Here is a 13063-nt window from a genome sequence, read left to right as displayed (position 1 = left end):
TTTAAAAGAGAAAAAAAATGTACCATGATGCAAGATATTTCAATGTAGAAATTGTGACTAAGATACTATTGTTTGTTTACATTGTACAGGCTGGCAAACATTATATAGAATACCATAGATATGTTAAAAAATAATGTATACAATTTTTTTCCCAAAGGAGCTTAAAAAGGCACGATTATCTTTTGCTCCCACCGTTTACAGTGAGGTTTTGCTGTTTTACTGCCTGGTAGCCGAGCTAAAACGGCAAAACAGCCTGCGTTCCTGTGAGAAATAGTGCATAGATTTCTGGAATCTGGGGAGGCTGGCAGCATGACCTCCCTTCTCTCTTGAATAAGGAATTGAAAAATATGTCAGGCCGCATATTGAAAGCTGTCTCGCTCAGAACCTCGTGGGTGAACGATGCAGCAGGATATAAAAACAGCGTGCGGAAGAACTCAAGACCTTCCTACACACGGTAAGACTGCACTAAGTACCTGGATCAGCTGGAAACCTCCTTTAAAACAAAATTATTATAAAAGAGCGAAAAATCATTTAATTGATTTTCCTGTCCTCTGTACACATCACAATGTAGTGCTTATTGGAATTCACTGCTGTTCCTGTTGCCACAGCATACCTTTAGGATTTCCTTCAGGCCTTTATATTCACTGTCAATACTCTGCTGCATTACAGGCATAACAATGCGAGACATCCACGCGTGATGAAGAACATTCCGGCACAGACCAACATGTTACAATTACCACTCTAATCATATGAGCATGCTCCAGCAAACTCGCATTTATCTTGCTGTAGCCATGCATGTTTTAATCTGCCACTGCCGTCGAATGACTACAGGCTGAGGAGTGTATTGTTCATATTTATAACACACGTAAAACATAGTGTATTGATCGCTGCTCTTTTAAAAATTTGGACTTTTATTTTGTGTACATGTAGAGATAGTCAGTTTCGGTTGTGCGTTCCTCTTAGCTGGACTGAGTTTTTTTTAGCAACCTCATGTACTTACCTATCATTCCCCATCCCCACACCTCAACCTGGAAGTTCAGAGTACAGTGGGCTGAGGTCCGTTCGGTGCTCTCAGATTTCCATAGGTATTGGCAGAGCATCTTCAGACAAAATGGCCGCTGAGTCTTCCATCCAACCTGTACATGTTAGTCTCCAACCTTAAGGCGGACTGTTTCTGCTGGTTTCCTCATGCACCATTTGTGTTGGTGGAGGTTTGTGTGAGGAAAAAGGAGGTGACTGTAGAAACGATAATTAGAGAAAATCCTCAAACGTCGGTTCCACTAGCTTAGAATTCTTTCCCCCTGTTGTGCAATCTGGCACTTTAATACCCTCTGGCCCAAATGCCAATTTTCTGCTATGCAAGGGCTGCTTCAGAGGGATTGCTTATGTAAATAACTGGGATAAAATATTTGAGCAATTAAGCAATTAAATTCTAGAAGTAATTAAAAAAACAGTGGAATGGCTATGCTTTTCAGCCCAGATATGGAGTATGCATGCATACATACATATTTCCCCTCAAATGTATTAAAACTTGAGACGACTTGAGACTTATTTTCCTGCCCATAATATGATCTTTGATCTGCTGAATGTTGACTTTGAGATTGGGAGCTGCTTGTCTTCAGTAAGTTAAACAGAAAAGTTAGCTCACCGCCACTGACGTATGGGTGAACACCAACTGTATGTTGTGCTTTTGAACACTTAGCGTACAATTGACCAAAATGTGTGAAACTGCAACAGAAAAGGCAGTCTTAATGGTATTAAAAGCAGTAAATTGTATTTACTTTGCAGTTCCAGTCGGCCCAACTCAACATTAAGAGCCAGATCTAAACGAATGAGGGATCAAGCCTTTGGGAGCATTCGTCGTGGTTGTGTAAGATACTATTCAGCCTTGTTACAATCTCACAGGACTTCAAACATGATATTGTAAATGGGTTAGATAAAGCATCATGCTGAGTTTACCAAAATCCATGTTAAGGAAAGGCATGATATTTTACAGGACTCTGTAAACCAAGCATAAACCCTTGATCCTGGAGCTTGTAATATTGTTGATATCTTTTACTTTATATGCAGTTGTACAGTAGCAATAGGCCTTCCCATTAAAAAAAATGCTTCTACCAACAACATTCAGGGACACAAACACAACAACAATGGATTCAAATAATTTCCCTCGTGTGCTTCTCTGAAGTACTGCGCATCAGTAAAGTTCAGTCCTATTAACAGACATACAAAAGGGGATATTAGTCGCATTATCAGTGTACACCATATCACACATACTGCCTCAAAATGTTTTAAAAGGTGCCTACATCCCTAGTGATTTTGCTTTATCGATGATAAGTAGCCTACATTATATCTGGGAGAAAAGAAATCCCAAGCATTTAATGTGTTTCCTTTATGTGCTCATCCGTGCATTACAGACACATTTAAAGGGCTCTGGCTTCCATCAGTGTGAATTATAACTGCTTTCCTAAGCCTTGTCCCCCGGAACATGGCAGATAAGTCCCAGAATTCCATGAATTTGTGACATTATGATTTTCCACAGCTGACAGGGCAGTTGGAGCTGATTAGAGATGGGATCTTTGGCCGGGTAAGGAAAGGATGCCTGTGACAGCTGTGTGTATTTGCGTGCATGTGTGTGTTTGTTATACTGTGACTGTGTGTATGTGTGTATGTGTGTGTGTGTGTGTGGGTGTGTGTGTGTTTTACAGTAAAACGGGCTCGGAGTGGGATCAGGGATGGAAATGCTTATGAACACCGGAGTTGTGTGTGTGTGTGCTATTCCCGGGGGACTGAAGCAGAACGGCGAGAGAGGGAGAGGGAGAGAGTAAAGGAGAGAGAGGGAGAGAGAGAGAAGGAGAGAGAGGGAGAGAGAGAGAAGGTGAGAGGGAGAGAAGGAGAGAGAGGGAGTGAGAAAGGGAGAAAGGGAGAGAAGGACAGAGAGAGAGAGGGAGAGAGAGACGTGAACAATAAGCGTCTCCCCGCTGGCTCCTCTGGCCGTGCAGGCCTCAGACCCTGCTGGAGGTGCAGGAGGAGAGAGAGCGGCCTTTAGTAATCCCAGATTTGTGTGCTGCGGCGATAATAAACCCCTTCGCCTGCGTGAAATACACGGCGCCGAAGAAGCGATCGACAGATGGAGATGTGTGCCCAGCTGAGGGGAAAAATAAAAACATTTTCCTTTTTTTCTTTTTTCCCATCCCCGATTTATCTAAATCTGGTCTCGGTTGTGAGGACGGGAGAGGAGAGGAGGGAGAAAGCTCAGACCAGATGCACAGCAAATCTGTTTATTCTGCACAATTTGGCATCGCGCGTAACAGACTGCTGAGTGGCTGGTGATGTAGCGGATCCCCATTAAAACCAAATTTACCGCTGCCATAGGAGCCCCGCGCACTGCGCGTATTTCCCCTTCCCCCTTCCCCCTTCCCTGCTCTCATTTGTCCTTTCCTGCTCACGATCTGTTCCTCCTCTGGCAGCTGTCAGAGACGTTGTCAGTGGCTCATTACAGACCCAAATGGCGATAGGAGCGTGCCTGGAAGCGTAGCCCCGGCAACCCCCCCGCCCCCGCCGCGGGCCGCCTCCAGCCTCTAATTGAAACGGGCCTGCCAGCGAGTCCGGATCCGAGGGTAACGCGCGGGAACGGGATGACTGACAGCGCCGGCTCTGAGGCCAAGGCCGCGCCTGCGTGTCGTCTCCCTCGAACCCGCGCTCGCCCGCACGCCCCAGTCTGAGGCTCCCTGAACCCGCGCTCGCCCGCACGCTCCTGTCTGAGGCTCCCTCCACCCCGCGCTCGCCCGCACACTCCTGTCTGAGGCTCCCTGAACCCGCACGCTCCTGTCTGAGGCTCCCTCCGCCCCGCGCTCGCCCGCACGCTCCTGTCTGAGGCTCCCTCCACCCCGCGCTCGCCCGCACGCTCCTGTCTGAGGCTCCCTGAACCCGCGCTCGCCCGCACGCTCCTCTCTGAGGCTCCCTCCACCCCGCGCTCGCCCGCACGCCCCAGTCTGAGGCTCCCTCCACCCCGCGCTCGCCCGCACGCTCCTGTCTGAGGCTCCCTCCACCCCGCACTCGCCCGCACGCTCCTGTCTGAGGCTCCCTGAACCCGCACGCTCCTGTCTGAGGCTCCCTCCACCCCGCGCTCGCCCGCACGCCCCAGTCTGAGGCTCCCTGAACCCGCACACTCCTGTCTGAGGCTCCCTGAACCCGCACGCTCCTGTCTGAGGCTCCCTGAACCCGCGCTCGCCCGCACGCTCCTGTCTCAGGCTCCCTCCGCCCCGCGCTCGCCCGCACGCTCCTGTCTGAGGCTCCCTGAACCCGCACGCTCCTGTCTGAGGCTCCCTCCACCCCGCGCTCGCCCGCACGCTCCTGTCTGAGGCTCCCTGAACCCGCACGCTCCTGTCTGAGGCTCCCTCCACCCCGCGCTCGCCCGCACGCTCCTGTCTGAGGCTGCCGTCACCGCCCGGTCTGAGGAGGCCGTGCAGCGCTGAGTGAGGCTGATGCTCGGACGGGTTTCATGATGCGCTTCGGTGTGGAAAAGATGCACAGAGTTATCGACTGAGTGCTCCACCAAACGTGGTGTGACCCCAGGAGTACCAGAAGCAATTACGCTTTTTCAGGCTCGATATTATAAAACGCATAGTCTATTTTTATTTGTTATTATCAGTGCTGTAAAAAAAAAACTATTGAGTGAGCGTTAAATAGATAAAAACTGTGAATACATTAGTTGCTCTATAATGGCATGCAGGGTCCATCTAAAATCAAAGTTTGAAGGGAGTGGCGTGAAACAAAAGCAGTGGTAGCATGTTAAAATAATGTTTTTTAATGTGCTGCTCAAGGTGCCAACAGAAGCATTGATTAATTAAGCTCACTGGAAGCAGTTCAAGTTGAGCTGAGTTGTCAGAAGCTGCTCGCTTGTCAGCAGACTGCTGTTCTCCTTCCGACGTTACCCTCACTAATGCCATGTATTTTATGATCGCCCACAGCAAAGATCAACCCTCGCTTTCTTTGAAGTCACAATCCCATCTGTCAACTCTTTCGCTCTTTGCTCTGTGCGTTCTCTGTAATTGACATGCATGCATTCTTTATGGTATTTTAGCTGACATGTAATGCTTTTGATAGCAAGACAGGTAGCACTCTTTAACAGTTGTCCACTGCAGACAAGCCATTAGGCCTATGTCTTTCAGGAAGCAAACATTTTGTATGTAATGTTTTCATATCCTGCTGTGTACATTTCATGATATTTCAGCTTAGTTTGAAACATTTTCACTTTGGAGCACATAAGACTTTTATGGTATTTTTATATTTTTTCTGCAGAACCTTTCAGAGAGTGTACAAAGAAAATAAATGAATGTTTTAATGATATCTCGCTTGTGGCTTGTTTTATCAGTGGAAGAGCCTGTTTAAAAAAATTAGGCAACTGTAATGCAAGCAACATTTCCAGTAAATTATTCACTTTAATTTTAATGTTTAAATAATTAAACAATAAATGAAAGCAAAACGACCAACAACTGCTTTGTAAAAACATGTAGACCGTATTGACTGAACTGCCTGTTCAAGGGTAAAATGCTTACAGCTCAAATCACGGTGGATGTTGAATGTTAGGCATTGACGCACATTCTCCACAGCAGGTTCACTTTCATATATAAAAAATACTTTCTTTCCTTTCAAAAACAAATGGACTACAGTTCCAAAATGTAACAGACTCTGTCAGAGGTACTGGAACATGGCAGCCGAATTTAAAGTTCTATTCCCCTCAGTGTGGAAACGACAGGTCAAACCCTCCTGGGCTCGGTCCTCACTCGGACACGAGGCAGCGTGTGAAAACAGGTGCGACTGTTGCGCGGGCGGACACGGGAGAGATTCGCACCTCAGCGCCGGTGTGGCGTGTGCCCACACCTATTTGGTTTAAAGTCGTCGCCCGGTGAGCCGGCAGCCGGTTTAAACCGGACCCCGCCGCGGCGCGTGTGGCCCCGCCGTCTCCCTTCCCGGCCTCATTTATTCCACACACACCTGGGGGCGCGGCACCCCCGGCGGGCGGGGGAAGGTCAGGGTGAGGAATTGTAAACACGGCTGGGTGGCTCATCCATTTCAGACGGCGGGGGCGCGCGGGGCTGCCACGCTGTCGGGCTGTGGGGCCTGCAGGCAGATAAGGACCCCGGTCTGGGACCTGTGGCTTGTTTTCCCTCCTTTCAGAGCTTAATAACTGATAATAGTGCTACAAGTTAGCTCTATTTTAAGATTAATTCGATGATCTTGCAAAAAGAGACAAATGTGGATTTTCGTTTTTGGTTTATCTTTGGTCATCCATTAGGAGAATGTGGGGGAAATTTAGGTGAATAAAGTCCTATATTCGCTACTCGGCATAGTTTGGAGCTTCTGTCTTTGAAATGCCCCCAAAGGCATTATAACACATTATTTTGTTAATAATATTAATTGTATTGCTATGTGTGTGGCATTACCTGGAGTCTTGATTAGTATGAACAGTTGATTGATAAATGGAGAGAGTGCCTGGGAAAACATAATGAGCTCTGCTGCTGTGGAAACAGTTTAGGTCTTCCTGTGCCACAGAGCCTGCTGTGATTTCACTCCAGGTAGTCCCTGCATGGGGTATCAGTTAAACTTTTCCTTTTCCTCCTCGTTGAAAGAGGCTGAGGCTTCTGAGGACAGACCACAGGAGAACCACTCCTGTGTATTCTTCGTATTCTAGCGGTCAAAGCACCTCACCGCTTGCTAATTGGGTCATGTTCACAGGCTCAGAGGAGTGAGGACTCCGTTTGCATCATAGAGCCTTGTCAGCCATATGATACGCATTTTAGTCTTTGGGTCAAGTGTCAGAGGTCGCTAATGTGAAAACTGTCCTTGCCCGCAGCTGCTGATAGCGCCCTTTGTTTTATGCTTGTTGACGGGCGGCCAGGAGGAACCGTGCCAGCCTAATGTGAAATGACGGCCATGTTAGCGGCGGTCAGAGGTAGTCCGGTCCATGTGACAGAGCTGGCAGCAAACCCTCCCCAAGTCATTTTTTCACTTGACACTGAAAAGTTTGCTTGGTGCACTCCTCACGAGTAACGTACTGTATTGCTTATTAATAGCTGTAATTGAGATGTCGACTGCTGCTCATTAGAATGGAAAATTATACAATCAAATTAAATATTTACAGTTAAAATGCTTGTTTTTTTATTTGCAGGTTTTTGTTGCCTATTTGTCAGTCTTTCCCAGCCTGCCTTGCTTGCTGAAGATTCGCCTTTTTGTTGTTTCATCTTTGTAGTTTTTCCGACATAAAAGAAGCCGCCGACAAAATATATAACCAACATATTTTTTGTGCTTTGAATTTTTTGTGCTTCAGCCTAATTTAAAAAAGCTCCCGCATTGTGAAAATCTACAGTGCAAACTGCTCTCCACATTCAAAGATGAAAGGACTGGAAAGAACATGTGTGAGAAGAAATGAGAGGGAGAAATGGGGGGGGGGGAAATGAGAGGAATAGTTCCTCTCAGCAGTGACGGAGATTGCCATGTAACTGTGATTTGACTGGACAGTCATTCACACCCCGAGCTGCAAGCCTTCAAGCCCCTTCTCCTACTTATTTACATTCACTTCTCTCTCTTCTGCTGCTAGACCTTGAAAACAAAAGGCTGGGGGAGGGGAGTACCTGGAGACATCACGTCCGTTATTACTGGTCTTGAACCTGGTAGGGGTGGGTTTTTGTGAGGCTAGTGCTCAAGTCACTGTTTTCATCTGCAAACATCTACAGACCTCTTTACAGTATGACTTATACTTGCATTTTAAGAAGAAGAACCAACCACAGTTTGTATTATAAGATAATTATTTTTCGGTTTTAAAAATCAAACATTGGTCTACCAAGCAGGTTCAGCCACCAGAACTTCAGCTGTCTGGGTCCTGGGTCCAGACACTTTTCTTCTGAATCATCTTTGCTTCAAGGTCTATTTTACTGCATAGTCTTAATAATGTATGTTAAGGTGCACTACTCCTTGGCCTGCACCTCAGGGTAACAGTAAATGAAGGGTATTTTGAAGTGAGAAAGCTCCCTGAGACATATGTACTGATGGGAAAGAGTTTAATTTCACCTTAAAAATGAGAGTTACTACCTTACTCTGTACGCTTCTAGGTCATATGACAATCCGGGTTATTGTTTGTGACCCTGGATCGAGAGTGCCGAAGGTATGTGCGGCCGGAACACGAGAGGAGGAAATAAGAGGCTGTGATCTACAAAAGGTCAGTGAGTAAATCAAACACTGGATGAATTGGCTTAGCTTAATTCATCGTGTCTGCGAGTGAATAATGAGCGGACTGCAGAAGGTCAACTGATAACATCTGAAGAGGGGGAGAATCTGAGAGCGCGAGGAGTGGAAGAGGGATGGGAGTACCTCAGAGCTTGTCACAAAGTTTGATCAAAGTCCTTCTGGAGGAGAGAGGAGAGGAAACGCTAAGTGGAGGAAGACAGGATACTGAGTGCAGCGGCTCTTTCGCGTGTTATTAATCTCTCGCGCTAAGCTAACCGCAACGCGCGCGCCTTTGTGCGGATACGCTGGTGCGTGTGCGCGGGCGTGTGCGCGTGCGTGCGCTTTGTTTGGCTCCGGCTCTCCACGTGTTAGCCATTAAGACTGTTTGAGAAACTCGGGAACAGGAACTGCCATCAAAGAGCGGATGAACTCCAGACCGTCCGTTTGAGCTGGGAGGACAGACGTTCTGAAATGAGCTCAGCATTACGCCATTCCACCCGCGCTGTCTCTCAGAAACCTTATATGCAAGAAAGCTTCACAAATGGCGTGAGTCCCTTTCAAGCACAAGGGTGCCTCATATCCTTCCCCCACTCCCTCATCCCCCTTGTGAATTTTGTAATGCTGTGTGTGTGTGTATGTGCTAGAATGCATGCCTAAACAGTACTCAGAATATAAATTGGCAGGTCCTCTTGGGAATTACAGTACAGTGAAACATGGCACGGTGGTCAGTGGCCATGCCGCTGTTCTCCTACTGGAGCTTTATTGATGCATAAGGCCAATAGTCAAAGCAGACATGCACAAATCCTGCCTCATTTATGTTTCTGTGGTTTTTGTTCTTAGTTGTTAAAAATGAAATGGTTAATCAGAGTGATCCCGGCATACCTCAGTTAATTGTATTATTTTTATCTTCTTATATCTTTGTTTCTCTTTTTCTTTTCTTTTTTCTTTTTTGCAGTGGCTGCATTTTTAAAAGGAACCTACTGTACTAAATCAGGTGGATTGGTATTTAAGGGCATGCTGGCTTTATTCTCACCATATTGTGAATAATATAGTATTCTTACTCTGTGAAAGTTACTTGTATTAGTTTCAAAATGGCAGATTGTAAGCGAGGTCCGTTGCAGACATTCAATAAAAACATTCTTAGGCAAAGTGTTCAGAAAACTGCAGCAGTTGGGTGTTGACCGCACATAAATGCAGTGAAACCTGCTCTTGCCAGTCTACTTTGTGTGGTGGTAACCACATTGTATGTTATCTCATTGCATAGATGACACCTTTTTAGTTGATGTATCCATTTAAACAAATGTTCCTGAATAAGTTCAAAATAAGCATCTCATTATCACAGGTTCAACTGCAGGGCCCTATGTGGGATTTCAGCAAGCTGCCTTCTGGTTACTAATAATCTTTTAAACCTTTAAATGACTATGCTGCTCAGTCATCTAACAGCTGAGACATTAGGATGCATTCAGAGGTAAAGTTGGGGCATGAAGGAGGGCCATTTCATCTGTATTTACTCTCTCCTTGTTTCTGGTTCTTTCTTCTCAGTGCAATGAGAAAACCCTTCACTCAGGAACCGGAGACCGAGTCCACCGAGAGGAGAACGGTCAGAGAGAGTGCGTTTCAACTGGAGCCTGGCAGAGCACAAGAACTCCAGGACTGATGAATTTATATTTAATAGCAGCTGGTATCAGGGGGGAGGGAGGGATCCTTTTTCATTACCCCCCCCCCCCCTCACTAACACCCCACACCCTCCACCCCCCCTCCTGCTTTATTGAGGTAATTGATTTCTCAGTGGTAACAAGGTATCGACCAAATGAAAGATCCCGCAAAGACGAGGGCTTCGATTTAAAAGCAAGCAAGAAGGAAAAAAGAAAAAGAAAAGTCAATGCCTAACCAGTGGCTTGGACATTTATTATACAGAGAGAGGTATCATTACCGCTGTAGAGCAGTCACACAGCTCTGTTCACACTGAGTTAAATAGGGAAAAAGTGGACAGCTATTTGGAAGCTTTTTTTTCTGCGAAGCTTATTAAAGATTAAACACACTTTGGTTGTCATTTCTGTTTGGGATATGATGTGCAGCTTGTTGGAGTAGCATTAATAAAAAGAGAAAGCATAGTATAGTGGGCAATATATTTTTATTACTTTTTTATCAAACATGAATAGTTAAGAGGTTTTGGGGAGAGTGTAAAATGTGGCTGTAGCCTTTAGCTTATTTAAGGGACTGACGATGTACTGTACACCCCAACACTGTTACACATTTACTTTCCGGGAATATGGTGAACATCGTGTTCTGAGTTTGTGAAAAGAGGACACTCGGCACTTTAATTTAATTGTGAGTCACAACTAATGCTGATCCCTGTATTACTGAATATTCCCCCATGGCAAATCATGAACAATTCTCTGCACTCCGATTGATCCCTTTGAGATGATGCTAATCAATATGGACAGTGTATTGAACTGCTAAATTAATCTTAATGGAGTGCCGCCTCATATGAAGAGTATTGACCCTTTCTCTCCCCCGCTGTTCTGCACCAACGCGGAAACCGCGTCTGTAGAAGGCAGCGTGTTTTGACGATGGTCGGGTGAAAAATAGAAGTCTCCTCCTCCTTGCTGCTGTTGGGATATTGATTTATTACAGTGCTATCGGCACCACTTGCTCATATTGATTATTGCTGTGCCAAGCTGCTTACAGTATTCATATTGTTCTGTGTCTGCATCTCCCCCTGAAAAGGTCTGTTATTTGGATGGTGGTTTTCAACAGCTCCCATGAGTGGTGTAATTAGTTGTTATTAGCTGTTAACTCTTGGAATTTCAGTCAAGGACTGAGCCAAGTGTGCCGTTCACTTGTACAGAGACTATTTTGTTGTCTGATGCTAAACATGCAAATAAAAGCAGTCATTTAAACTAACGCATAACGCCACTGGCCTGGATTCAATCAGAATTGGTGCTTCATTTTCAGTCGTGGTTGAATAAAAACATTTTTTGTTGTTTTTTTTCTTTCCACCAAAGATCATTTTGGGGAGCGCTTAATGAGTTAGGGGAAGGTAGGGGCACATGGTGAATGTATTTGGGCCATTCTCCCAACAATCAGTTGTAAATAACGTGGAACAACATCTCAGAAAACATCTTGAGCGGATTTGAAAAATTGGTGCAAGCATCCCTCATAGAGTAACTTGAAAAGGCACAATGTGCATATTAATCTAATCTAATCAATACCGAGAAAACGGTTAGCAGGAAAGAAGGTTTACAGAATCACAATGGCTAAACAGTATATGAGGAACTTTGTTAAGGAACTTCAATAAATAAATAACTGTTGTGTCCAGTATATATTTTTTGATTCTAGATAGGACCTGTCTGGACCCCAATGGCAGAACAAACTACCTATGGAGGTCACAACAACAGAATTGTTGTCTATTTTCAGATGGAGACAGTAACTCCTTCCATTTGTGCGAGTTCAGTTTATTTATTTTTTCCTCTTCAGGCTTGTTATTGATGTAATATGTTTGTATTCAAGGTTTGTATTTTGGTTCTTGCTTTGCGTAGTTCATTTGAATTAGTGCTTTATTGATTTTACATATATATTGCTACGGGAATGTTGTTTGCTGGGTCTGCAGTCACTATTACTCACGTTAATCAGGTGAATGCACTTATGTTCTCCAATTTTATAAGTCGCCCTGGATACAAGTGTCTGCTAAATGAGTGTAATATAATGTAATGTAATTGTCAATGTTTAAAGCATTTGCATGTCTGTAAGACATGAAATGTTTCTTGTCTTTGGTATACTCCTCCAGTCTTGTGTTTTATTTATTTAACAAAACAAGAGGAATATGGAATTATCTTGGTGATGTGTTCAGGACTAGTTGACTTTAAAGAGCTTCTAATTGCACTTTCCTTAATTTGGGCTCAGTAATCCCACAGCAGTTCTCCATGGTTGAGCCAATAGTTTTGGGGGAGATATTGAGTGAGCATCCCGCTGTTTGATGCTTATCTGTGCTATTTTCTGAAATAAGGAAGCAGGCAGCTCAGTAAGGTAGCTCACTCCACAAGAGGCATTATTTAAAGCTAATAATCCATTATGATTGTTTTCTTTTCGTGCTTGTAGAAAGTGCGCGGTGATACGCAGAATATAGGCTTTTAAGTCTGTGCCGTTTCTTTTCTGTCTCGCTGTGTTTTTAAGATGCCAAGAGAAGATAAATAGAAGATGTTCTGTCAGTGTTAAACCAGGAACATGTCTTTCAAACGGTCCTCACGCACAGTTGCGATGTTCAGATGAGAAGTCCCGGTGAATCACGACTGTCACTACCTCTACCGCTACTGCCAAGTGACACATGCAAACAGGGAGGAAGCCAGACTTCACTCACATTACAGGATCTAACTGTGCTATGTGTCATCCAGCCAATTCCTGGAGGCTGAATTCCTGTTTCACGGTCCATCCTGGAGGCACTTGGAGGTGGGAATGAAGTCCAGAAGACTCACATGGAGCAGAGGATGGCCACTTCGTAGTTGTGGAACATGGAGCTATTTAGGTTGCTGTGCTCGTTACAGAAGAATTATGCTTCACATACGAGTGTGGCAGATGTTAGGCAGAATGGTTTTCCAACATAATGTTGCACTGCTCACCTTCCAGAAACCATGTTACCTCCCGAGGCAGTGTACCTCACTTTTCCTGTACAATTTTCCTGTAAATAAAATCATCATTTTATTTCAAATTCTATTTGTCAGTTTACACAAAACTAGTCATTCATACAATCAGGTGATCATGTTCTTTTCTTACAGTTACTTCAAATAGTTAAGTTTATGTTATGTTAGGTGGATTAACTAAGAAATACTATAATGAA

At 44.9% G+C, this 13063-nt stretch overlaps 1 long non-coding RNA gene across 1 annotated transcript in view; it reads left to right on the top strand.

Moving 5' to 3' along the window:
- Nucleotides 1-9904, top strand: part of LOC133109594 (uncharacterized) — a 172680-nt gene extending 162776 nt beyond the window's left edge. The window contains exon 3 of the long non-coding RNA XR_009704765.1: nt 9769-9904. This is a non-coding gene — a long non-coding RNA (uncharacterized LOC133109594). The remainder of the gene's footprint in view (nt 1-9768) is intronic.
- The last annotated feature ends 3159 nt before the right edge of the window (nt 9905-13063 follow it).

The sequence above is a fragment of the Conger conger genome, chromosome 14 (genome assembly GCF_963514075.1).
Source record: "Conger conger chromosome 14, fConCon1.1, whole genome shotgun sequence".
Taxonomy (NCBI): domain Eukaryota; kingdom Metazoa; phylum Chordata; class Actinopteri; order Anguilliformes; family Congridae; genus Conger; species Conger conger.
Note: the sequence above shows the minus strand (reverse complement) of the source record. Positions and strands in the feature narration are given on the sequence as shown.